This window comes from Pseudophryne corroboree, unplaced genomic scaffold (assembly GCF_028390025.1).
Source record: "Pseudophryne corroboree isolate aPseCor3 unplaced genomic scaffold, aPseCor3.hap2 scaffold_513, whole genome shotgun sequence".
NCBI classification, from domain to species: Eukaryota; Metazoa; Chordata; class Amphibia; order Anura; family Myobatrachidae; genus Pseudophryne; species Pseudophryne corroboree.
Window position 1 is genome coordinate 103,924 of NW_026970117.1, and position 25,275 is coordinate 129,198.

General features: G+C 38.5%; 19 non-coding genes across 19 annotated transcripts; all 19 read right to left on the reverse strand.

Moving 5' to 3' along the window:
- Positions 1–278: 278 nt before the first annotated feature.
- Positions 279–361, reverse strand: TRNAL-UAA (transfer RNA leucine (anticodon UAA)). The gene has a single exon. It is a non-coding gene; the product is annotated as a tRNA-Leu (tRNA).
- Positions 362–2,102: 1,741 nt separating this feature from the next.
- Positions 2,103–2,185, reverse strand: TRNAL-UAA (transfer RNA leucine (anticodon UAA)). The gene has a single exon. It is a non-coding gene; the product is annotated as a tRNA-Leu (tRNA).
- A 299-nt stretch (positions 2,186–2,484) lies between these two features.
- Positions 2,485–2,567, reverse strand: TRNAL-UAA (transfer RNA leucine (anticodon UAA)). The gene has a single exon. It is a non-coding gene; the product is annotated as a tRNA-Leu (tRNA).
- A 1,739-nt stretch (positions 2,568–4,306) lies between these two features.
- TRNAL-UAA (transfer RNA leucine (anticodon UAA)) lies at positions 4,307–4,389 on the reverse strand. Its single transcript has one exon. It is a non-coding gene; the product is annotated as a tRNA-Leu (tRNA).
- A 299-nt stretch (positions 4,390–4,688) lies between these two features.
- TRNAL-UAA (transfer RNA leucine (anticodon UAA)) lies at positions 4,689–4,771 on the reverse strand. Its single transcript has one exon. It is a non-coding gene; the product is annotated as a tRNA-Leu (tRNA).
- Positions 4,772–6,513: 1,742 nt separating this feature from the next.
- Positions 6,514–6,596, reverse strand: TRNAL-UAA (transfer RNA leucine (anticodon UAA)). The gene has a single exon. It is a non-coding gene; the product is annotated as a tRNA-Leu (tRNA).
- Positions 6,597–6,895: 299 nt separating this feature from the next.
- Positions 6,896–6,978, reverse strand: TRNAL-UAA (transfer RNA leucine (anticodon UAA)). The gene has a single exon. It is a non-coding gene; the product is annotated as a tRNA-Leu (tRNA).
- A 1,739-nt stretch (positions 6,979–8,717) lies between these two features.
- Positions 8,718–8,800, reverse strand: TRNAL-UAA (transfer RNA leucine (anticodon UAA)). The gene has a single exon. It is a non-coding gene; the product is annotated as a tRNA-Leu (tRNA).
- A 1,742-nt stretch (positions 8,801–10,542) lies between these two features.
- Positions 10,543–10,625, reverse strand: TRNAL-UAA (transfer RNA leucine (anticodon UAA)). The gene has a single exon. It is a non-coding gene; the product is annotated as a tRNA-Leu (tRNA).
- Positions 10,626–10,924: 299 nt separating this feature from the next.
- On the reverse strand, positions 10,925–11,007 carry TRNAL-UAA (transfer RNA leucine (anticodon UAA)). The gene has a single exon. It is a non-coding gene; the product is annotated as a tRNA-Leu (tRNA).
- A 3,056-nt stretch (positions 11,008–14,063) lies between these two features.
- TRNAV-UAC (transfer RNA valine (anticodon UAC)) lies at positions 14,064–14,146 on the reverse strand. Its single transcript has one exon. It is a non-coding gene; the product is annotated as a tRNA-Val (tRNA).
- A 299-nt stretch (positions 14,147–14,445) lies between these two features.
- Positions 14,446–14,528, reverse strand: TRNAL-UAA (transfer RNA leucine (anticodon UAA)). Its single transcript has one exon. It is a non-coding gene; the product is annotated as a tRNA-Leu (tRNA).
- A 1,741-nt stretch (positions 14,529–16,269) lies between these two features.
- Positions 16,270–16,352, reverse strand: TRNAL-UAA (transfer RNA leucine (anticodon UAA)). Its single transcript has one exon. It is a non-coding gene; the product is annotated as a tRNA-Leu (tRNA).
- A 299-nt stretch (positions 16,353–16,651) lies between these two features.
- TRNAL-UAA (transfer RNA leucine (anticodon UAA)) lies at positions 16,652–16,734 on the reverse strand. The gene has a single exon. It is a non-coding gene; the product is annotated as a tRNA-Leu (tRNA).
- Positions 16,735–18,471: 1,737 nt separating this feature from the next.
- Positions 18,472–18,554, reverse strand: TRNAL-UAA (transfer RNA leucine (anticodon UAA)). The gene has a single exon. It is a non-coding gene; the product is annotated as a tRNA-Leu (tRNA).
- Positions 18,555–18,853: 299 nt separating this feature from the next.
- Positions 18,854–18,936, reverse strand: TRNAL-UAA (transfer RNA leucine (anticodon UAA)). Its single transcript has one exon. It is a non-coding gene; the product is annotated as a tRNA-Leu (tRNA).
- A 1,741-nt stretch (positions 18,937–20,677) lies between these two features.
- On the reverse strand, positions 20,678–20,760 carry TRNAL-UAA (transfer RNA leucine (anticodon UAA)). Its single transcript has one exon. It is a non-coding gene; the product is annotated as a tRNA-Leu (tRNA).
- Positions 20,761–21,059: 299 nt separating this feature from the next.
- TRNAL-UAA (transfer RNA leucine (anticodon UAA)) lies at positions 21,060–21,142 on the reverse strand. Its single transcript has one exon. It is a non-coding gene; the product is annotated as a tRNA-Leu (tRNA).
- A 454-nt stretch (positions 21,143–21,596) lies between these two features.
- Positions 21,597–21,679, reverse strand: TRNAL-UAA (transfer RNA leucine (anticodon UAA)). The gene has a single exon. It is a non-coding gene; the product is annotated as a tRNA-Leu (tRNA).
- Positions 21,680–25,275: the final 3,596 nt, after the last annotated feature.

Sequence of the window (25,275 nt, forward strand, 5' to 3'; positions counted from 1 at the left end):
CTGATGTCGGTATTCTGACCATAGGCATCCAGTCCATCAGGATTACATTCTGAACCCCATTGCATATGTATATGTTAATGTGCATGGTCAACTTTTATGCAAACTTTGTACTGTTTGGAGTCTAAATTATTACATAAGTTTATTTGCACTGTCACATTTCAATGCTTTTGTGGAACATGTATGGTAGTTTACAAATGTAAACAAAATGACTCTTGTACATTTCCCTATTCGATTATATTGTTCCTTGTACATATTTAGGAATCCGAAATTAAAATACATACCAGAAGTGGGGTTCGAACCCATGTGGATATATATCCATTGGATCTTAAGTCCAACGCCTTAAACACTCGGCCATCCTGGTGTGATTGTCATGGAGAATACTATTGCAAAGCATATGTATCTTTTAATGTGCATGGGCAATTATTCAGCAAACTTTATACTGCTTTGACTGTTACTTATTACATAAGTCTGGTAATTGTTTTTTTTTTTAAAGTATGATACTTATATTTCTATTCTTCACAAGTAAGGCTCTTATGAATAAAAAGTTTTATAATAATTCCATATTTGTTTAGACATTAATTTTCACCACATTTCGAACTGCTCATCTATCAAGACTGTCCTTTCTTTTGAATGATTACAAGCAACATTTGTAGATAGTTGCTATCATTCTTTTTTGCCCTGTCACATGTCAAGGATTTTGTGGAACAAGTATGGTGGTTTACAAATGCAAGCAACATCAACTTTTGTACATGTCCTTAATTAATAAAGTTATTCCTTGTACATATTTAGGAATCTGAAATTAATATGCATACCAGAATTGGGGTTTGATCCCATGCAGATATATATCCATTGGATCTTAAATCAAATGCCTTAACCATGCAGCCATCCTGGTGTGGTGCCCAGGAGCTTTTCATGGCAAATACTAATGCACTATTCATGTTAATTATGATGTGCATGGTTAACTTTGTACTGTTTGGAGTTTAAAATATTACATAACTGGGTATTTTAATGGATATTAGGATATCATTGTTAACTTACTTTAGAGAAAATCAGTTTCTTTGGAGAAAATGGATTGAAAATATTTTTTTTTATCAAAGTACTGTAGCTTAAGTTATTGACTTTCACCATAGTTTGAAAGTTTTCCCTAATTGACAAATTCTTCCTCATTTGGTTAGCTGAAATTGAAATACAAACCAGAAGTGGGGATCTATCCCATGCAGATGTAAATCCATTGAATCTTAAGTCCAACACCTTAACCACTCGGCCATCCTGATGTGAGGCTTTTGACATTTTCATGGCAAATACTTTTGCAAAGCATGGGACCCAGTTAAAAGGCTTCCATGCGGGATCCTGGCTATCATAATACTGACACCATAATCATACCCACCAGCCATAATAACGGCACCAAAATGCCAACAGAGGTGGGATTAACAGCATGAAAATACTGACACCTAGAATTCTGAATGTCCTCTCAGCAGGATGTAATCTTGTCCTGCCACGGGGAGTGGGGAGGTTAGGTTTAGGCATTAGAAGGGGGGTTACGGTGTAGGGACAGGTAGGTTAGAGTTAGGTACCAGGGAGGGAGGGTTTGGTTTAGTCACTTAGAAGAGGAGGTTAGTGTTAGACACCAAGCAGGGAGCATTAGCTTTAGGCATTGGGGAATGGAGGGTTAGTGTTAGGCATCCCGGGGAGGGTAAGGTTTAGGCACCCAAGGAGAGGGTGTAAGGGTTAGACACCCAAAAGGGAGGATTAGGGTTAGGGCAGGGAACATGGAAGGGTTATGGTATTAACTGCAGGGCTGTCAGGATTTTAATGGTCAGGTTGCTGATGTCGGTATTCTGACCATAGGCATCCAGTCCATCAGGATTACATTCTGAACCCCATTGCATATGTATATGTTAATGTGCATGGTCAACTTTTATGCAAACTTTGTACTGTTTGGAGTCTAAATTATTACATAAGTTTATTTGCACTGTCACATTTCAATGCTTTTGTGGAACATGTATGGTAGTTTACAAATGTAAACAAAATGACTCTTGTACATTTCCCTATTCGATTATATTGTTCCTTGTACATATTTAGGAATCCGAAATTAAAATACATACCAGAAGTGGGGTTCGAACCCACGCGGATATATATCCATTGGATCTTAAGTCCAACGCCTTAACCACTCGGCCATCCTGGTATGTTGCCCTGGATATTTTCATGGCAAATACTATTGCACTATTCTTGTTTATTTTCCTGTGCATTGTTAACTTTGATCCGCTTGGAGTTTGAAATATTACATAACTTTTGGTATTTTAATGGATATTATGATATCATTGTTTCTTTTCTTCATAGAAAGCCAGGTTCTTTGAAAAAATGGATTGAAAATTTTTTTTTTGCAATGTATTTTAAGTTAATGATTTTCACAGAATTTTGAGAGTTTTCCCTAATTGCCGAAATCTTCATCGTAAATATTTAGTTAGCTGAAATTAAAATGTATACCAGAAGTGGGGATCGAACCCACACGGATATGTATCCAATGGATCTTAAGTCCAACACCTTAACCACTCGGCCATCCTGGTGTCATGTCAAATACTATTGTAAAGCATATGTATCTTTTAATGTGCATGGGCAATTATTCAGCAAACTTTATGCTGCTTTGAATGTTACTTATTACATAAGTCTGGTAATTGTTGTTTTTTTAAAAGTATGATACTTATATTTCTATTCTTCACAACAAGTAAGGCTCTTATGAATAAAAAGTTTCATATTAATTCCATATTTGTTTAAAGACATTCATTTTCACCACATTTCGAACTGCTCATCTATCAAGACTGTCCTTTCTTTTGAATGATTACAAGCAACATTTGTAGATAGTTGCTATCATTTTTTTTTTGCCCTGTCACATGTCAAGGATTTTGTGGAACAAGTATGGTGGGTTACAAATGCAAGCAACATCAACTTTTGTACATGTCCTTAATTAATAAAGCTATTCCTTGTACATATTTAGGAATCTGAAATTAACATGCATACCAGAATTGGGGTTCGATCCCATGTGGATATATATCCATTGGATCTTAAGTCAAATGCCTTAACCATGCAGCCATCCTGGTGTGGTGCCCAAGAACTTTTCATGGCAAATACTAATGCACTATTCATGTTAATTATGATGTGCATGGTTAACTTTGTACTGTTTGGAGTTTAAAATATTACATAACTGGTTATTTTAATGGATATTAGGATATCATTGTTTACTTTCTTTATAAAAAATCAGTTTCTTTGGAGAAAATGGATTGAAAATATTTTTTGATCAAAATACTGTAGCTTAAGTTATTGACTTTCACCATAGTTTGAAAGTTTTCCCTAATTGACAAATTCTTCCTCATTTGGTTAGCTGAAATTGAAATACAAACCAGAAGTGGGGATCTATCCCATGCAGATGTAAATCCATTGAATCTTAAGTCCAACACCTTAACCACTCGGCCATCCTGATGTGAGGCTTTTGACATTTTCATGGCAAATACTTTTGCAAAGCATGGGACCCAGTTAAAAGGCTTTTGTGCGGGATCCTGGCTATCATAATACTGACACCATAATCGTACCCACCATCCATAATAACTGCACCAAAATGCCAACAGAGGTGGGATTAATAGCATGAAAATACTGACACCTAGAATTCTGAATGTCCTCTCAGCAGGATGTAATCTTGTCCTGCCACGGGGATGGGGGAGGTTAGGTTTAGGCATTAGAAGGGGGGTTACGGTGTAGGGACAGGTAGGTTAGAGTTAGGTACCAGGGAGGGAGGGTTTGGTTTAGTCACTTAGAAGAGGAGGTTAGTGTTAGACACCAAGCAGGGAGCATTAGCTTTAGGCATTGGGGAATGGAGGGTTAGTGTTAGGCATCCCGGGGAGGGTAAGGTTTAGGCACCCAAGGAGAGGGTGTAAGGGTTAGACACCCAAAAGGGAGGATTAGGGTTAGGGCAGGGAACATGGAAGGGTTATGGTATTAATTGCAGGGCTGTCAGGATTTTAATGAACAGGTTGCTGATGTCGGTATTCTGACCATAGGCATCCAGTCCATCAGGATTACATTCTGAACCCCATTGCATATGTATATGTTAATGTGCATGGTCAACTTTTATGCAAACTTTGTACTGTTTGGAGTCTAAATTATTACATAAGTTTATTTGCACTGTCACATTTCAATGCTTTTGTGGAACATGTATGGTAGTTTACAAATGTAAACAAAATGACTCTTGTACATTTCCCTATTCGATTATATTGTTCCTTGTACATATTTAGGAATCCGAAATTAAAATACATACCAGAAGTGGGGTTCGAACCCACGCGGATATATATCCATTGGATCTTAAGTCCAACGCCTTAACCACTCGGCCATCCTGGTATGTTGCCCTGGGGACTTACATGGCAAATACTATTGCACTATTCATGTTTATTTTCCTGTGCATTGTTAACTTTGAACCGCTTGGAGTTTAAAATATTACATAACTTTTGGTATTTTAATGGATATTATGATATCATTGTTTCTTTTCTTCATAGAAAGCCAGGTTCTTTGAAAAAATGGATTGAAAATATTTTTTTAGCAATGTAATGTAAGTTAATGATTTTCACAGAATTTTGAGAGTTTTCCCTAATTGCCGAAATCTTCATAGTAAATATTTAGTTAGCTGAAATTAAAATGCATACCAGAAGTGGGGATCGAACCCACGCGGATATGTATCTATTGGATCTTAAGTCCAACGCCTTAACCACTCAGCCATCCTGGTGTGATTGTCATGTCAAATACTATTGCAAAGCATATATATCTTTTAATGTGCATGGGCAATTATTCAGCAAACTTTATACTGCTTTGACTGTTACTTATTACATAAGTCTGGTAATTGTTGTTTTTTTAAAAGTATGATACTTATATTTCTATTCTCCACAAGTAAGGCTCTTATGAATAAAAAGTTTTATAACAATTCCATATTTGTTTAAAGACATTAATTTTCACCACATTTCGAACTGCTCATCTATCAAGACTGTCCTTTCTTTTGAATGATTACAAGCAACATTTGTAGATAGTTGCTATCATTCTTTTTTGCCCTGTCACATGTCAAGGATTTTGTGGAACAAGTATGGTGGTTTACAAATGCAAGCAACATCAACTTTTGTACATGTCCTTAATTAATAAAGTTATTCCTTGTACATATTTAGGAATCTGAAATTAACATGCATACCAGAATTGGGGTTTGATCCCATGCAGATATATATCCATTGGATCTTAAATCAAATGCCTTAACCATGCAGCCATCCTGGTAGTGGTGCCCAGGAGCTTTTCATGGCAAATACTAATGCACTATTCATGTTAATTATGATGTGCATGGTTAACTTTGTACTGTTTGGAGTTTAAAATATTACATAACTGGGTATTTTAATGGATATTAGGATATCATTGTTAACTTACTTTAGAGAAAATCAGTTTCTTTGGAGAAAATGGATTGAAAATATTTTTTTATCAAAGTACTGTAGCTTAAGTTATTGAATTTCACCATAGTTTGAAAGTTTTCCCTAATTGACAAATTCTTCCTCATTTGGTTAGCTGAAATTGAAATACAAACCAGAAGTGGGGATCTATCCCATGCAGATGTAAATCCATTGAATCTTAAGTCCAACACCTTAACCACTCGGCCATCCTGATGTGAGGCTTTTGACATTTTCATGGCAAATACTTTTGCAAAGCATGGGACCCAGTTAAAAGGCTTCCATGCGGGATCCTGGCTATCATAATACTGACACCATAATCATACCCACCAGCCATAATAACGGCACCAAAATGCCAACAGAGGTGGGATTAACAGCATGAAAATACTGACACCTAGAATTCTGAATGTCCTCTCAGCAGGATGTAATCTTGTCCTGCCACGGGGAGGGGGGAGGTTAGGTTTAGGCATTAGAAGGGGGGTTACGGTGTAGGGACAGGTAGGTTAGAGTTAGGTACCAGGGAGGGAGGGTTTGGTTTAGTCACTTAGAAGAGGAGGTTAGTGTTAGACACCAAGCAGGGAGCATTAGCTTTAGGCATTGGGGAATGGAGGGTTAGTGTTAGGCATCCCGGGGAGGGTAAGGTTTAGGCACCCAAGGAGAGAGTGTAAGGGTTAGACACCCAAAAGGGAGGATTAGGGTTAGGGCAGGGAACATGGAAGGGTTATGGTATTAACTGCAGGGCTGTCAGGATTTTAATGGTCAGGTTGCTGATGTCGGTATTCTGACCATAGGCATCCAGTCCATCAGGATTACATTCTGAACCCCATTGCATATGTATATGTAAATGTGCATGGTCAACTTTTATGCAAACTTTGTACTGTTTGGAGTCTAAATTATTACATAAGTTTATTTGCACTGTCACATTTCAATGCTTTTGTGGAACATGTATGGTAGTTTACAAATGTAAACAAAATGACTCTTGTACATTTCCCTATTCGATTATATTGTTCCTTGTACATATTTAGGAATCCGAAATTAAAATACATACCAGAAGTGGGGTTCGAACCCACGCGGATATATATCCATTGGATCTTAAGTCCAACGCCTTAACCACTCGGCCATCCTGGTATGTTGCCCTGGGGACTTACATGGCAAATACTATTGCACTATTCATGTTTATTTTCCTGTGCATTGTTAACTTTGAACCGCTTGGAGTTTAAAATATTACATAACTTTTGGTATTTTAATGGATATTATGATATCATTGTTTCTTTTCTTCATAGAAAGCCAGGTTCTTTGAAAAAATGGATTGAAAATATTTTTTTAGCAATGTAATGTAAGTTAATGATTTTCACAGAATTTTGAGAGTTTTCCCTAATTGCCGAAATCTTCATAGTAAATATTTAGTTAGCTGAAATTAAAATGCATACCAGAAGTGGGGATCGAACCCACGCGGATATGTATCTATTGGATCTTAAGTCCAACGCCTTAACCACTCAGCCATCCTGGTGTGATTGTCATGTCAAATACTATTGCAAAGCATATATATCTTTTAATGTGCATGGGCAATTATTCAGCAAACTTTATACTGCTTTGACTGTTACTTATTACATAAGTCTGGTAATTGTTTTTTTTTTTAAAGTATGATACTTATATTTCTATTCTTCACAAGTAAGGCTCTTATGAATAAAAAGTTTTATAATAATTCCATATTTGTTTAAAGACATTAATTTTCACCACATTTCGAACTGCTCATCTATCAAGACTGTCCTTTCTTTTGAATGATTACAAGCAACATTTGTAGATAGTTGCTATCATTCTTTTTTGCCCTGTCACATGTCAAGGATTTTGTAGAAGTATGGTGGTTTACAAATGCAAGCAACATCAACTTTTGTACATGTCCTTAATTAATAAAGTTATTCCTTGTACATATTTAGGAATCTGAAATTAACATGCATACCAGAATTGGGGTTTGATCCCATGCAGATATATATCCATTGGATCTTAAATCAAATGCCTTAACCATGCAGCCATCCTGGTGTGGTGCCCAGGAGCTTTTCATGGCAAATACTAATGCACTATTCATGTTAATTATGATGTGCATGGTTAACTTTGTACTGTTTGGAGTTTAAAATATTACATAACTGGGTATTTTAATGGATATTAGGATATCATTGTTAACTAACTTTAGAGAAAATCAGTTTCTTTGGAGAAAATGGATTGAACATATTTTTTTTATCAAAGTACTGTAGCTTAAGTTATTGACTTTCACCATAGTTTGAAAGTTTTCCCTAACTGACAAATTCTTCCTCATTTGGTTAGCTGAAATTGAAATACAAACCAGAAGTGGGGATCCATCCCATGCAGATGTAAATCCATTGAATCTTAAGTCCAACACCTTAACCACTCGGCCATCCTGATGTGAGGCTTTTGACATTTTCATGGCAAATACTTTTGCAAAGCATGGGACCCAGTTAAAAGGCGTCCATGCGGGATCCTGGCTATCATAATACTGACACCATAATCATACCCACCAGCCATAATAACGGCACCAAAATGCCAACAGAGGTGGGATTAACAGCATGAAAATACTGACACCTAGAATTCTGAATGTCCTCTCAGCAGGATGTAATCTTGTCCTGCCACGGGGAGGGGGGAGGTTAGGTTTAGGCATTAGAAGGGGGGTTACGGTGTAGGGACAGGTAGGTTAGAGTTAGGTACCAGGGAGGGAGGGTTTGGTTTAGTCACTTAGAAGAGGAGGTTAGTGTTAGACACCAAGCAGGGAGCATTAGCTTTAGGCATTGGGGAATGGAGGGTTAGTGTTAGGCATCCCAGGGAGGGTAAGGTTTAGGCACCCAAGGAGAGGGTGTAAGGGTTAGACACCCAAAAGGGAGGATTAGGGTTAGGGCAGGGAACATGGAAGGGTTATGGTATTAACTGCAGGGCTGTCAGGATTTTAATGGTCAGGTTGCTGATGTCGGTATTCTGACCATAGGCATCCAGTCCATTAGGATTACATTCTGAACCCCATTGCATATGTATATGTTAATGTGCATGGTCAACTTTTATGCAAACTTTGTACTGTTTGGAGTCTAAATTATTACATAAGTTTATTTGCACTGTCACATTTCAATGCTTTTGTGGAACATGTATGGTAGTTTACAAATGTAAACAAAATGACTCTTGTACATTTCCCTATTCGATTATATTGTTCCTTGTACATATTTAGGAATCCGAAATTAAAATACATACCAGAAGTTGGGTTCGAACCCATGTGGATATATATCCATTGGATCTTAAGTCCAACGCCTTAACCACTCGGCCATCTTGGTGTGATTGTCATGGCGAATACTATTGCAAAGCATATGTATCTTTTAATGTGCATGGGCAATTATTCAGCAAACTTTATACTGCTTTGACTGTTACTTATTACATAAGTCTGGTAATTGTTGTTTTTTTAAAAGTATGATACTTATATTTCTATTCTTCACAAGTAAGGCTCTTATGAATAAAAAGTTTTATAATAATTCCATATTTGTTTAAAGACATTAATTTTCACCACATTTCGAACTGCTCATCTATCAAGACTGTCCTTTCTTTTGAATGATTACAAGCAACATTTGTAGATAGTTGCTATCATTCTTTTTTGCCCTGTCACATGTCAAGGATTTTGTGGAACAAGTATGGTGGTTTACAAATGCAAGCAACATCAACTTTTGTACATGTCCTTAATTAATAAAGTTATTCCTTGTACATATTTAGGAATCTGAAATTAACATGCATACCAGAATTGGGGATTGATCCCATGCAGATATATATCCATTGGATCTTAAATCAAATGCCTTAACCATGCAGCCATCCTGGTGTGGTGCCCAGGAGCTTTTCATGGCAAATACTAATGCACTATTCATGTTAATTATGATGTGCATGGTTAACTTTGTACTGTTTGGAGTTTAAAATATTACATAACTGGGTATTTTAATGGATATTAGGATATCATTGTTAACTTACTTTAGAGAAAATCAGTTTCTTTGGAGAAAATGGATTGAAAATATTTTTTTTTATCAAAGTACTGTAGCTTAAGTTATTGACTTTCACCATAGTTTGAAAGTTTTCCCTAATTGACAAATTCTTCCTCATTTGGTTAGCTGAAATTGAAATACAAACCAGAAGTGGGGATCTATCCCATGCAGATGTAAATCCATTGAATCTTAAGTCCAACACCTTAACCACTCGGCCATCCTGATGTGAGGCTTTTGATATTTTCATGGCAAATACTTTTGCAAAGCATGGGACCCAGTTAAAAGGCTTCCATGCGGGATCCTGGCTATCATAATACTGACACAATAATCATACCCACCAGCCATAATAACGGCACCAAAATGCCAACAGAGGTGGGATTAACAGCATGAAAATACTGACACCTAGAATTCTGAATGTCCTCTCAGCAGGATGTAATCTTGTCCTGCCACGGGGAGTGGGGAGGTTAGGTTTAGGCATTAGAAGGGGGGTTACGGTGTAGGGACAGGTAGGTTAGAGTTAGGTACCAGGGAGGGAGGGTTTGGTTTAGTCACTTAGAAGAGGAGGTTAGTGTTAGACACCAAGCAGGGAGCATTAGCTTTAGGCATTGGGGAATGGAGGGTTAGTGTTAGGCATCCCGGGGAGGGTAAGGTTTAGGCACCCAAGGAGAGGGTGTAAGGGTTAGACACCCAAAAGGGAGGATTAGGGTTAGGGCAGGGAACATGGAAGGGTTATGGTATTAACTGCAGGGCTGTCAGGATTTTAATGGTCAGGTTGCTGATGTCGGTATTCTGACCATAGCATCCAGTCCATCAGGATTACATTCTGAACCCCATTGCATATGTATATGTTAATGTGCATGGTCAACTTTTATGCAAACTTTGTACTATTTGGAGTCTAAATTATTACATAAGTTTATTTGCACTGTCACATTTCAATGCTTTTGTGGAACATGTATGGTAGTTTACAAATGTAAACAAAATGACTCTTGTACATTTCCCTATTCGATTATATTGTTCCTTGTACATATTTAGGAATCCGAAATTAAAATACATACCAGAAGTGGGGTTCGAACCCACGCGGATATATATCCATTGGATCTTAAGTCCAATGCCTTAACCACTCGGCCATCCTGGTATGTTGCCCTGGATATTTTCATGGCAAATACTATTGCACTATTCTTGTTTATTTTCCTGTGCATTGTTAACTTTGATCCGCTTGGAGTTTAAAATATTACATAACTTTTGGTATTTTAATGGATATTATGATATCATTGTTTCTTTTCTTCATAGAAAGCCAGGTTCTTTGAAAAAATGGATTGAAAAATTTTTTTTAGCAATGTATTTTAAGTTAATGATTTTCACAGAATTTTGAGAGTTTTCCCTAATTGCCGAAATCTTCATCGTAAATATTTAGTTAGCTGAAATTAAAATGTATGCCAGAAGTGGGGATCGAACCCACACGGATATGTATCCAATGGATCTTAAGTCCAACGCCTTAACCACTCGACCATCCTGGTGTCATGTCAAATACTATTGCAAAGCATATGTATCTTTTAATGTGCATGGGCAATTATTCAGCAAACTTTATACTGCTTTGAATGTTACTTATTACATAAGTCTGGTAATTGTTGTTTTTTTAAAAGTATGATACTTATATTTCTATTCTTCACAACAAGTAAGGCTCTTATGAATAAAAAGTTTCATATTAATTCCATATTTGTTTAAAGACATTCATTTTCACCACATTTCGAACTGCTCATCTATCAAGACTGTCCTTTCTTTTGAATGATTACAAGCAACATTTGTAGATAGTTGCTATCATTTTTTTTTTGCCCTGTCACATGTCAAGGATTTTGTGGAACAAGTATGGTGGGTTACAAATGCAAGCAACATCAACTTTTGTACATGTCCTTAATTAATAAAGCTATTCCTTGTACATATTTAGGAATCTGAAATTAACATGCATACCAGAATTGGGGTTCGATCCCATGTGGATATATATCCATTGGATCTTAAGTCAAATGCCTTAACCATGCAGCCATCCTGGTGTGGTGCCCAAGAGCTTTTCATGGCAAATACTAATGCACTATTCATGTTAATTATGATGTGCATGGTTAACTTTGTACTGTTTGGAGTTCAAAATATTACATAACTGGGTATTTTAATGGATATTAGGATATCATTGTTTACTTTCTTTATAAAAAATCAGTTTCTTTGGAGAAAATGGATTGAAAATATTTTTTTATCAAAATACTGTAGCTTAAGTTATTGACTTTCACCATAGTTTGAAAGTTTTCCCTAATTGACAAATTCTTCCTCATTTGGTTAGCTGAAATTGAAATACAAACCAGAAGTGGGGATCTATCCCATGCAGATGTAAATCCATTGAATCTTAAGTCCAACACCTTAACCACTCGGCCATCCTGATGTGAGGCTTTTGACATTTTCATGGCAAATACTTTTGCAAAGCATGGGACCCAGTTAAAAGGCTTCTGTGCGGGATCCTGTCTATCATAATACTGACACCATAATCGTACCCACCATCCATAATAACTGCACCAAAATGCCAACAGAGGTGGGATTAATAGCATGAAAATACTGACACCTAGAATTCTGAATGTCCTCTCAGCAGGATGTAATCTTGTCCTGCCACGGGGATGGGGGAGGTTAGGTTTAGGCATTAGAAGGGGTGCTACGGTGTAGGGACAGGTAGGTTAGAGTTAGGTACCAGGGAGGGAGGTTTTGGTTTAGTCACTTAGAAGAGGAGGTTAGTGTTAGACACCAAGCAGGGAGCATTAGCTTTAGGCATTGGGGAATGGAGGGTTAGTGTTAGGCATCCCGGGGAGGGTAAGGTTTAGGCACCCAAGGAGAGGGTGTAAGGGTTAGACACCCAAAAGGGAGGATTAGGGTTAGGGCAGGGAACATGGAAGGGTTATGGTATTAACTGCAGGGCTGTCAGGATTTTAATGAACAGGTTGCTGATGTCGGTATTCTGACCATAGGCATCCAGTCCATCAGGATTACTGTCACAACTGAGGGCCTGAGCTGACGGGAGGCAGCCTCAGTTGTAGGGGCTGAGATGTACCGGAACCTGGGAGGTTGTATCAGACCCCTGGACATGTAAGTAACATGAATAATAACTGCCCGAAGGCGTGACCACGACAACTTGGATAAAAGTCAATGATGTTTATTATGACAACTCCGCAACACAGCAGCAGTAAAAGAAAACGTAAAAGTCAGCAAATAATAAATACAGTTCCTGGGTACTACAGGATGGCAGGAGCCACAGGGCACTGGTAGTGTGAGATAGTTCTTATGATCTTCTAGATGGAAAGTCCTTACCAGGCCCGACTGTAGCAATGGAGATAACCCAGGATTGTGCCAGCTGGTGTTCCAGGAAAAGCTGGGTTGCTGAAGGTAAAACAGCTGCTGTGGATACTGGCTGGAACCAGACTGTTGTTAGCACGGAGTGGATACTGGCTGGAACCAGTTAAATAATAGATGAACTTGGGAGCGATGAAATATGAACTGAAATGTAGAACTTGAGAGCGGAGAAATAATAATACCGGTGGAGAGTGGTAAAGTGTAGAAAGGACACCGGCCCTTTAAGGGAAGCTGTACTCTGCTGAAAGCTGAGCTGGAAGCAGGTAATGTTGTAGCTGGAAACAGATGAATCCACAATGGATTGGAGAGTCAGGCTACACCGCAGGTGGAATGCTGGTGCGGGTCTCTATGGTGGAAGTCTTGAGACAGGAGCTGGAACCTGGAAGACAATCACAGGAGAGAGACAAACAGGAACTAGGTTTGACAACCAAAGCACTGACGCCTTCCTTGCTCAGGCACAGTGTATTTATACCTGCAGCAAGGAAGGGATTGGCTAGGCAATTATGCAGATTAACAATACTGACAACAGATTGGAGGAAATGATCAGCTGACAGAATCCAAGATGGCTGCGCCCATGCAGACACTTGGAGGGAAGTTTGGTTTGTAATCCATGTGGTAATGAAAACAGTAATGGCGGCGCCGGCCACTGGAGACAGGAGACGCCAGGCTGACAAGTGCACATCCAACCACGCGGACACAGCGGAGGCCGCGGCTGACGTAATCGCCACTCTGACACTCTGCATGCAGAAGCTCAGGGACGGCGGCGGAGGCCGCGGGAGACGCCATGCCAGATGTAATAAGGCGTTACTGTGACAGCGTCTCAGAGAGACAGGAGAGGATGCAGGAATGTGAACATTAGGATAACAGATGGGATCCGGTCCTGGAGCGCTGAGCCAGCCTTAGGAGGCATCTGATGGGTAAGAAATGGCGTCCAGATACCCGGATCGTGACAATTACATTCTGAACCCCATTGCATATGTATATGTTAATGTGCATGGTCAACTTTTATGCAAACTTTGTACTGTTTGGAGTCTAAATTATTACATAAGTTTATTTGCACTGTCACATTTCAATGCTTTTGTGGAACATGTATGGTAGTTTACAAATGTAAACAAAATTACTCTTGTACATTTCCCTATTCGATTATATTGTTCCTTGTACATATTTAGGAATCCGAAATTAAAATACATACCAGAAGTGGGGTTCGAACCCACGAGGATATATATCCATTGGATAGTAAGTCCAACGCCTTATCCACTTGGCCATCCTGGTATGTTGCCATTGGAATTTTCATGGCAAATACTATTGCACTATTCATGTTTATTTTCCTGTGCATTGTTAACTTTGAACCGCTTGGAGTTTAAAATATTACATAACCTTTGGTATTTTAATGGATATTATGATATCATTGTTTCTTTTCTTCATAGAAAGCCAGGTTCTTTGAAAAAATGGATTGAAAATATTTTTTTAGCAATATAATTTAAGTTAATGATTTTCACAGAATTTTGAGAGTTTTCCCTAATTGCCGAAATCTTCATTGTAAATATTTAGTTAGCTGAAATTAAAATGCATACCAGAAGTTGGGATCGAACCCACGCGGATATATATCCATTGGATCTTAAGTCCAACGCCTTAACCACTCGGCCATCCTGGTGTGATTGTCATGTCAGATACTATTGCAAAGCATATATATCTTTTAATGTGCATGGGCAATTATTCAGCAAACTTTATACTGCTTTGACTGTTACTTATTACATAAGTCTGGTAATTGTTTTTTTTTTAAAGTATGATACTTATATTTCTATTCTTCACAAGTAAGGCTCTTATGAATAAAAAGTTTTATAATAATTCCATATTTGTTTAAAGACATTAATTTTCACCACATTTCGAACTGCTCATCTATCAAGACTGTCCTTTCTTTTGAATGATTACAAGCAACATTTGTAGATAGTTGCTATCATTCTTTTTTGCCCTGTCACATGTCAAGGATTTTGTGGAACAAGTATGGTGGTTTACAAATGCAAGCAACATCAACTTTTGTACATGTCCTTAATTAATAAAGTTATTCCTTGTACATATTTAGGAATCTGAAATTAACATGCATACCAGAATTGGGGTTTGATCCCATGCAGATATATATCCATTGGATCTTAAATCAAATGCCTTAACCATGCAGCCATCCTGGTGTGGTGCCCAGGAGCTTTTCATGGCAAATACTAATGCACTATTCATGTTAATTATGATGTGCATGGTTAACTTTGTACTGTTTGGAGTTTAAAATATTACATAACTGGGTATTTTAATGGATATTAGGATATCATTGTTAACTTACTTTAGAGAAAATCAGTTTCTTTGGAGAAAATGGATTGAAAATATTTTTTTTATCAAAGTACTGTAGCTTAAGTTATTGAATTTCACCATAGTTTGAAAGTTTTCCCTAATTGACAAATTCTTCCTCATTTGGTTAGCTGAAATTGAAATACAAACCAGAAGTGGGGATCTATCCCATGCAGATGTAAATCCATTGAATCTTAAGTCCAACACCTTAACCACTCGGCCATCCTGATGTGAGGCTTTTGACATTTTCATGGCAAATACTTTTGCAAAGCATGGGACCCAGTTAAAAGGCTTCCATGCGGGATCCTGGCTATCATAATACTGACACCATAATCATACCCACCAGCCATAATAACGGCACCAAAATGCCAACAGAGGTGGGATTAACAGCATGAAAATACTGACACCTAGAATTCTGAATGTCCTCTCAGCAGGATGTAATCTTGTCCTGCCACGGGGAGGGGGGAGGTTAGGTTTAGGCATTAGAAGGGGGGTTACGGTGTAGGGACAGGTAGGTTAGAGTTAGGTACCAGGGAGGGAGGGTTTGGTTTAGTCACTTAGAAGAGGAGGTTAGTGTTAGACACCAAGCAGGGAGCATTAGCTTTAGGCATTGGGGAATGGAGGGTTAGTGTTAGGCATCCCGGGGAGGGTAAGGTTTAGGCACCAAAGGAGAGGGTGTAAGGGTTAGACACCCAAAAGGGAGGATTAGGGTTAGGGCAGGGAACATGGAAGGGTTATGGTATTAACTGCAGGGCTGTCAGGATTTTAATGGTCAGGTTGCTGATGTCGGTATTCTGACCATAGGCATCCAGTCCATCAGGATTACATTCTGAACCCCATTGCATATGTATATGTTAATGTGCATGGTCAACTTTTATGCAAACTTTGTACTGTTTGGAGTCTAAATTATTACATAAGTTTATTTGCACTGTCACATTTCAATGCTTTTGTGGAACATGTATGGTAGTATACAAATGTAAACAAAATGACTCTTGTACATTTCCCTATTCGATTATATTGTTCCTTGTACATATTTAGGAATCCGAAATTAAAATACATACCAGAAGTGGGGTTCGAACCCATGCGGATACATATCCATTGGATCTTAAGTCCAACGCCTTAACCACTCGGCCATCCTGGTATGTTGCCCTGGGGACTTTCATGGCAAATACTATTGCACTATTCATGTTTATTTTCCTGTGCATTGTTAACTTTGAACCGCTTGGAGTTTAAAATATTACATAACTTTTGGTATTTTAATGGATATTATGATATCATTGTTTCTTTTCTTCATAGAAAGCCAGGTTCTTTGAAAAAATGGATTGAAAATATTTTTTTAGCAATGTAATTTAAGTTAATGATTTTCACAGAATTTTGAGAGTTTTCCCTAATTGCCGAAATCTTCATTGTAAATATTTAGTTAGCTGAAATTAAAATGCATACCAGAAGTTGGGATCGAACCCACGCGGATATATATCCATTGGATCTTAAGTCTAACGCCTTAACCACTCTGCCATCCTGGTGTGATTGTCATGTCAATTACTATTGCAAAGCATATATATCTTTTAATGTGCATGGGCAATTATTCAGCAAACTTTATACTGCTTTGACTGTTACTTATTACATAAGTCTGGTAATTGTTGTTTTTTTTAAAGTATGATACTTATATTTCTATTCTTCACAAGTAAGGCTCTTATGAATAAAAAGTTTTATAATAATTCCATATTTGTTTAAAGACATTAATTTTCACCACATTTCGAACTGCTCATCTATCAAGACTGTCCTTTCTTTTGAATGATTACAAGCAACATTTGTAGATAGTTGCTATCATTCTTTTTTGCCCTGTCACATGTCAAGGATTTTGTGGAAGTATGGTGGTTTACAAATGCAAGCAACATCAACTTTTGTACATGTCTTAATTAATAAAGTTATTCCTTGTACATATTTAGGAATCTGAAATTAACATGCATACCAGAATTGGGGTTTGATCCCATGCAGATATATATCCATTGGATCTTAAATCAAATGCCTTAACCATGCAGCCATCCTGGTGTGGTGCCCAGGAGCTTTTCATGGCAAATACTAATGCACTATTCATGTTAATTATGATGTGCATGGTTAACTTTGTACTGTTTGGAGTTTAAAATATTACATAACTGGGTATTTTAATGGATATTAGGATATCATTGTTAACTAACTGTAGAGAAAATCAGTTTCTTTGGAGAAAATGGATTGAACATATTTTTTTTATCAAAATACTGTAGCTTAAGTTATTGACTTTCACCATAGTTTGAAAGTTTTCCCTAATAGACAAATTCTTCCTCATTTGGTTAGCTGAAATTGAAATGCAAACCAGAAGTGGGGATCTATCCCATGCAGATGTAAATCCATTGAATCTTAAGTCCAACACCTTAACCACTCGGCCATCCTGATGTGAGGCTTTTGACATTTTCATGGCAAATACTTTTGCAAAGCATGGGACCCAGTTAAAAGGCTTCCATGCGGGATCCTGGCTATCATAATACTGACACCATAATCATACCCACCAGCCATAATAACGGCACCAAAATGCCAACAGAGGTGGGATTAACAGCATGAAAATACTGACACCTAGAATTCTGAATGTCCTCTCAGCAGGATGTAATCTTGTCCTGCCACGGGGAGGGGGGAGGTTAGGTTTAGGCATTAGAAGGGGGGTTACGGTGTAGGGACAGGTAGGTTAGAGTTAGGTACCAGGGAGGGAGGGTTTGGTTTAGTCACTTAGAAGAGGAGGTTAGTGTTAGACACCAAGCAGGGAGCATTAGCTTTAGGCATTGGGGAATGGAGGGTTAGTGTTAGGCATCCCGGGGAGGGTAAGGTTTAGGCACCCAAGGAGAGAGTGTAAGGGTTAGACACCCAAAAGGGAGGATTAGGGTTAGGGCAGGGAACATGGAAGGTTATGGTATTAACTGCAGGGCTGTCAGGATTTTAATGGTCAGGTTGCTGATGTCGGTATTCTGACCATAGGCATCCAGTCCATTAGGATTACATTCTGAACCCCATTGCATATGTATATGTTAATGTGCATGGTCAACTTTTATGCAAACTTTGTACTGTTTGGAGTCTAAATTATTACATAAGTTTATTTGCACTGTCACATTTCAATGCTTTTGTGGAACATGTATGGTAGTTTACAAATGTAAACAAAATGACTCTTGTACATTTCCCTATTCGATTATATTGTTCCTTGTACATATTTAGGAATCCGAAATTAAAATACATACCAGAAGTGGGGTTCGAACCCATCTGAATATATATCCATTGGATCTTAAGTCCAACGCCTTAACCACTCGGCCATCCTGGTATGTTGACCTGGGTATTTTCATGGCAAATACTATTGCACTATTCATGTTTATTTTCCAGTGCATTGTTAACTTTGAACCGCTTGGAGTTTAAAATATTACATAACTTTTGGTATTTTAATGGATATTATGATATCATTGTTTCTTTTCTTCATAGAAAGCCAGGTTCTTTGAAAAAATGGATTGATAATATTTTTTTAGCAATGTATTTTAAGTTAATGAGTTTCACAGAATTTTGAGAGTTTTCCCTAATTGCCGAAATCTTCATCGTAAATATTTAGTTAGCTGAAATTAAAATGCATACCAGAAGTGGGGATCGAACCCATGCGGATATGTATCCATTGGATCTTAAGTCCAACGCCTTAACCACTTTGCCATCCTGGTGTGATTGTCATGTCAAATACTATTGCAAATCATATATATCTTTTAATGTGCATGGGCAATTATTCAGCAAACTTTATACTGCTTTGACTGTTACTTATTACATAAGTCTGGTAATTGTTGTTTTTTTAAAAGTATGATACTTATATTTCTATTCTTCACAAGTAAGGCTCTTATGAATAAAAAGTTTTATAATAATTCCATATTTGTTTAAAGACATTAATTTTCACCACATTTCGAACTGCTCATCTATCAAGACTGTCCTTTCTTTTGAATGATTACAAGCAACATTTGTAGATAGTTGCTATCATTCTTTTTTGCCCTGTCACATGTCAAGGATTTTGTGGAACAAGTATGGTGGTTTACAAATGCAAGCAACATCAACTTTTGTACATGTCCTTAATTAATAAAGTCATTCCTTGTACATATTTAGGAATCTGAAATTAACATGCATACCAGAATTGGGGATTGATCCCATGCAGATATATATCCATTGGATCTTAAGTCAAATGCCTTAACCATGCAGCCATCTTGGTGTGGTGCCCAGGAGCTTTTCATGGCAAATCCTAATGCACTATTCATGTTAATTATGATGTGCATGGTTAACTTTGTACTGTTTGGAGTTTAAAATATTACATAACTGAGTATTTTAATGGATATTAGGATATCATTGTTAACTTACTTTAGAGAAAATCAGTTTCTTTGGAGAAAATGGATTGAACGTATTTTTTTTATCAAAGTACTGTAGCTTAAGTTATTGACTTTCACCATAGTTTGAAAGTTTTCCTAATTGACAAATTCTTCCTCATTTGGTTAGCTGAAATTGAAATACAAACCAGAAGTGGGGATCTATGCCATGCAGATGTAAATCCAATGAATCTTAAGTCCAACACCTTAACCACTCGGCCATCCTGATGTGAGGCTTTTGACATTTTCATGGCAAATACTTTTGCAAAGCATGGGACCCAGTTAAAAGGCTTCCATGCGGGATCCTGGCTATCATAATACAGACACCATAATCATACCCACCAGCCATAATAACGGCACCAAAATGCCAACAGAGGTGGGATTAATAGCATGGAAATACTGACACCTAGAATTCTGAATGTCCTCTCAGCAGGATGTAATCTTGTCCTGCCACGGGGAGGGGGGAGGTTAGGTTTAGGCATTAGAAGGGGGGCTACGGTGTAGGGACAGGTAGGTTAGAGTTAGGTACCAGGGAGGGAGGGTTTGGCTTAGTCACTTAGAAGAGGAGGTTAGTGTTAGACACCAAGCAGGGAGCATTAGCTTTAGGCATTGGGGAATGGAGGGTTAGTGTTAGGCATCCCGGGGAGGGTAAGGTTTAGGCACCCAAGGAGAGGGTGTAAGGGTTAGACACCCAAAAGGGAGGATTAGGTTTAGGGCAGGGAACATGGAAGGGTTATGGTATTAACTGCAGGGCTGTCAGGATTTTAATGGTCAGGTTGCTGATGTCGGTATTCTGACCATAGGCATCCAGTCCATCAGGATTACATTCTGAACCCCATTGCATATGTATATGTTAATGTGCATGGTCAACTTTTATGCAAACTTTGTACTGTTTGGAGTCTAAATTATTACATAAGTTTATTTGCACTGTCACATTTCAATGCTTTTGTGGAACATGTATGGTAGTTTACAAATGTAAACAAAATGACTCTTGTACATTTCCCTAATCAATTATATTGTTCCTTGTACATATTTTGGAATCTGAAATTAAAATACATACCAGAAGAGAGGTTTGAACCCATGCGGATATATATCCATTGGATCTTAAGTCCAACGCCTTAACCACTCGGCCATCCTGGTATCTTGCCCAGTGTCTTTTCATGGCAAATACTATTGCACTATTCATGTTTATTTTCCTGTGCATTGTTAACTTTGATCCGCTTGGAGTTTAAAATATTACATAACTTTGGGTATTTTAATGGATATTATGATATCATTGTTTCTTTTCTTCATAGAAAGCCAGGTTCTTTGAAAAAATGGATTGAAAATATTTTTTTAGCAATGTATTTTATGTTAATGATTTTCAGACAATTTTGAGAGTTTTCCCTAATTGCCGAAATCTTCATCGTAAATATTTAATTGGCTGAAATTAAAATGCATACCAGAAGTGGGGATCTAACCCACGTGGATATGTATCCATTGGATCTTAAGTCCAACGCCTTAACCTCTCGGCCATACTGGTGTGATTGTCGTGTCAAATACTATTGCAAAGCATATGTATCTTTTACTGTGCATGGGCAATTATTCAGCAAACTTTATACTGCTTTGACTGTAACTTATTACATAAGTCCGGTAATTGTTTTTTTTTTAAAAGTATGATACTTATATTTCTATTCTTCACAACAAGTAAGGCTCTTATGAATAAAAAGTTTCATAATAATTCCATATTTGTTTAAAGACATTAATTTTCTCCACATTTCGAACTGCTCATCTATCAAGACTGTCCTTTCTTTTGAATGATTACAAGCAACATTTATAGATAGTTGCTATCACTCTTTTTTTGCCCTGTCACATGTCAAGGATTTTGTGGAACAAGTATGGTGGTTTACAAATGCAAGCAACACCAACTTTTGTACATGTCCTTAATTAATAATGTTATTCCTTGTACATATTTAGAAATCTGAAATTAACATGCATACCAGAATTGGGGTTCTATCCCATGCAGATATATATCCATTGGATCTTAAGTCCAATGCCTTAACCACTCAGCCATCCTGGTGTGGTGCCCAGGAGCTTTTCATGGCAAATACTAATGCACTATTCATGTTAATTATGATGTGCATGGTTAACTTTGTACTGTTTGGAGTTTAAAATATTACATAACTGGGTATTTTAATGGATATTAGGATATCATTGTTTACTTTCTTTATAGAAAATCAGTTTCTTTGGAGAAAATGGATTGAAAATATTTTTTTTTATCAAAGTACTGTAGCTTAAGTAATTGACTTTCACCATAGTTTGAAAGTTTTCCCTAATTGACAAATTCTTCCTCATCTGGTTAGCTGAAATTGAAATAAAAACCAGAAGTGGGATTCTATCCCATGCAGATGTAAATCCATTGAATCTTAAGTCCAACACATTAAACACTCGGCCATCCTAATGTGAAGCTTTTGACATTTTCATGGCAAATACTTTTGCAAAGCATGGGACCCAGTTAAAAGGCTTCCGTGCAGGATCCTGGCTATCATAATACTGACACCATAATCGTACCCACCAGCCATAATAACGGCACCAAAATGCCAACAGAGGTGGGATTAACAGCATGAATATACTGACACCTAGAATTCTGAATGTCCTCTCGGCAGGATGTAATCTTGTCCTGCCACGGGGAGGGGGGAGGTTAGGTTTAGGCATTAGAAGGGGGGTTACAGTGTAGGGATAGGTAGGTTAGAGTTAGGTACCAGAGAGGGAGGGTTTGGTTTAGTCACTTAGAAGAGGAGGTTAGTGTTAGACACCAAGCAGGGAGCATTAGCTTTAGGTATTGGGGAATGGAGGGTTAGTGTTAGGCATCCCGGGGAGGGTAAGGTTTAGGCACCCAAGGAGAGGGTGTAAGGGTTAGACACCCAAAAGGGAGGATTAGGGTTAGGGCAGGGAGCATGGAAGGGTTATGGTATTAACTGCAGGGCGGTCAGGATTTTAATGGTCAGGTTGCCGATGTTGGTATTCTGACCATAGGCATCCAGTCCATCAGGATTACATTCTGAACCCCATTGCATATGTATATGTTAAAGTACATGGTCAACTTTTATGCAAACTTTGTACTGTTTGGAGTCTAAATTATTACATAAGTTTATTTGCAAAATTACTCTTGTACATTTCCCTAATCGATTATATTGTTCCTTGTACATATTTAGGAATCTGACATTAAAATACATACCAGAAGTGGGTTTTGAACCCACGCAGATACATATCCATTGGATCTTAAGTCAAACGCCTTAACCACTCAGCCATCCCCGTATGTTGCCCAATTTATTTTCATGGCAAATACTATTGCACTATTCATGTTTATTTTCCTGTGCATTATTAACTTTGATCCGCTTGGAGTTTAAAATATTACATAACTTTGGGTATTTTAATGGATATTATGATATCATTGTTTCTTTTCTTCATATAAAGCCAGGTTCTTTGAAAACATGGATTGAAAATATTTTTTTAGCAATGTATTTTAAGTTAATGATTTTCAGACAATTTTGAGAGTTATCCCTAATTGCCGAAATCTTCATCGTAAATATTTAGTTAGCTGAAATTAAAATGCATACCAGAAGTGGGGATCAAACCCACGTGGATATGTATCCATTGGATCTTATGTCCAACGCTATAGCCACTCGGCCATCCTGGTGTGATTGTCGTGTCACATACTATTGCAAAGCATATGTATCTTTTACTGTGCATGGGCAATTATTCAGCAAACTTTATACTGCTTTGACTGTAACTTATTACATAATGTTAGGATCTCCTGTTCTGTGCTGCCACGTCGCCATGGCAACCGGGAGGCAAGTATTAGCGAAGTAACCTGAGCGCAGCTGATACTCCGGTCCGGATTTTTACTGTGTAGTGGTTACAGGCTCTGTGCACGGCAGGGAATCCGGCGCTGGTTTTGTGCTCACAGTCTGTGAGGTCTGAGTGGGGTGTGGACAGCACCTGCTATATAAACCATCCTCTCAGGCTAGGCAAATGCTGCTGAATCTTTGTTTGTTAGTCAGTTCCAGAGAGTTAGCTAGTACTGTGTGACTTTGTATTTACTTGTTGCTTACTGCGAATAGGCCTTGGGATTCGGTACTTCATTCTGCCAATCCGGACCTAGCAGTAAGACTGGAGTCAGTTGTTTAACCTGCTGGGGTTCTTTTGCTATTCTGTGAACCCAGCAGGTTTGCGGCTGTACTCTCAGACCTGCTTGCTTAATCCTCCCTCACTGTGCAGGGCGTCCAGGTGTCAGTTTAGTGGCAGTAAGCTGAACCTGTGCCCTGCAAGTGGGGGTTAGGATTGTGGATACTCTCCTTGTGTCTATATTTCTATCTCTGACCAAGGAGTTTATTCCCACACCGTTGGTAACCCTTTGGGGTTTTTTCTGTTGCTCTTAGCAACATCATTTCGGGTGCTCCACATGTTAAATCACTACATCTCGCTTCATTGTCCGCTCTATTCCATCTGAGCATTCCTGACACTAGAGAGACACCCAATTCCTGAGCCTTTGGGCTTCCCCGTTCATTTTGTGTTTATTAGTTATTCCATCACCTCCTGTGTATGTTGTGTTATACTGTCTGTGAGTTCGTTTTGCCTCGCATCCCTCTCTGTTCATACACCGGTATACTCCTGTTAGCACTGGTGTGCGTAACATATTCAGCAGCCCTACTCCTGTTGAAATTTTGTGGGAATATGGAGCATACCCCTCAAAATACTTTGCAACAGGTGGTCGATCAGGTGCAGGTCCTGACTCGACAATTTAATGAGATGTCCATTAAAATGAGCACCCCGCAGGCCGCTAGCGGAGCTCCCGCAGCAGCAGCGGCAAGTTTAGGGGTTAAGGAGCCGAAAGTAAATCTCCCGGATCGTTTTTCTGGAGATCGCTCGCAGTTCTTTTGTTTCAAGGAGAGCTGTAAGCTATATTTCAGGCTTAGGCCCCAGTCTTCTGGGTCGGAGATTCAGCGGGTGGGCATAGTGATTTCCTTGCTACAAGGAGACCCACAGGTCTCGGCATATGGGTTGCAGCCTGACTGTCCGTCGCTTAAAAGTGTTGATGCTTTTTTACGGCACTGGGCATTTTGTATGATGACCCTGACAAGTTGGCTTCAGCCGAGGCTCAGATTACGGTCCTAAAGCAAGGGCGACGGCCAGCTGAGGTTTATAGTACGGAGTTTCGGAGGTTGGCTCATGATACCCAGTGGAATGACCCAGCCCAGAGAAACCAGTACCGAAGGGGCCTTTCTGACCAGATAAAGGACCAACTGGTACAATATCCCTCGCCTGATAGCTTAGATCAGCTCATGCAGTTATCCATCCGGGTGGATAGACGGCTGAGAGAGCGTAGGCTTGAAAGGGAGACCGCAGTTTCCTTTTTTCCCAAGGGAACCTCAGACTCTGAGGAATATTCCGAGGAGCCTATGCAGATTGTGGCTACCCGCCTCTCCTCGCGTGAGAAGACGCGGAGGAGACAGCAGGGTTTGTGTTTGTACTGTGGGAATAAAGGTCATGTTGTAGTATCATGCCCAGAAAAGCCGGAAAACTTCAGGGCCTGAGGGTGATGGGAAATATCCTGTCAGGCCAGAAGTCAGATTTTCCCAAAAAGACTTTTCTCATTCCGGTGACTTTGGAGAT